A 1,181-nucleotide genomic window follows, 5' to 3' on the forward strand; every position below is an offset into this window, starting at 1 on the left:
TCTTATGTTTAATTGTTAAATTAGAAATAATATGATGTTTGTTTTATGTCTTTGCTATTGAACCATGAATATTATAATAGTATGAAAATTGAATTAGAAGCTCAAATTCAGTAGAACGCAGGAAATTGAGTAGAATTGACGGTAATGACCATGGTTGGACCATGGCAATATGTGAGCCATGTAAGACCATGTCTGGGACATGGCGTTGGCACCCAGATGAGAGGTCCCATATAAGACCATGTCTGGGACATGACGTTGGCACCCAGATGAGAGGTCCCGTGTAAGACCATGTCTGGGACATGGCATTGGCACTGAGATGAGAGGCCCCGTGTAAGACTATGTTTGGGACATGGAATTGGCACCGAGATGAGAGGTCCCCCGTAAGACCATGTCTGGGATATGGCATTGGCACTGAGATAAGAGGTCCCCCGTAAGACCATGTCTGGGACATGGCATGGGCACCGATATAAGAACTCATATGTAAGACCATATCTGGGATATGACATTGGTAGTAGAGAAAACATCCCATGTAAGACCATGTCTGGGACATGGCTTTGGCATGTTATTATCAGAAAGGAGACCCAAGTATCCTTATTATTCCAATATGGCTCAACGGGCTAGTAAATAAACTATGTTACGTGAAAGTTCAGGTAAAAGCATAATAAATAGATTCAAGTGAGTTAGAAAGGGTTAAGAATGTCTCAGTTATCAGTTGAAAAAAAAATTCAACAAGGGAGGAGAAGTTATAATCATGAGTTATTTAAGTAAGCAAGTAAGTAAACAAGAGAGTAAGAAAAGAAGAAGTTAAATTTTGATAAGACAAAATATTCAAGTATGATACCTAAAGAATGTATGTATTAACTGGAAGTTTTTTTTAGTGAATGGAATAAAGTGAGGTTCGTGATAACGGAATTAGTCAGAGAAATGATAATTAAATGGTAAAATGTCTGTGTGTGAAGGTTATAGTCGAAATGAACATGATGATCTTTTCTGGATATTATATATATTCTTTTATCCTTAGATATATGTATGTGTCATTGTTCAGTTCTGATAGAGTTCTTATGTTGTGATAATGTTAGCTAATTATGATGTTAGACGAAAGTCCTACTGGTCTGGTCAGTTTATGACCGGTTATTGTTATGTTTTGCATGCATATTTAGAAAGTGTATTGTTTTGCTACA

The sequence above is a fragment of the Gossypium raimondii genome, chromosome 4 (assembly GCF_025698545.1).
Source record: "Gossypium raimondii isolate GPD5lz chromosome 4, ASM2569854v1, whole genome shotgun sequence".
NCBI classification, from domain to species: Eukaryota; Viridiplantae; Streptophyta; class Magnoliopsida; order Malvales; family Malvaceae; genus Gossypium; species Gossypium raimondii.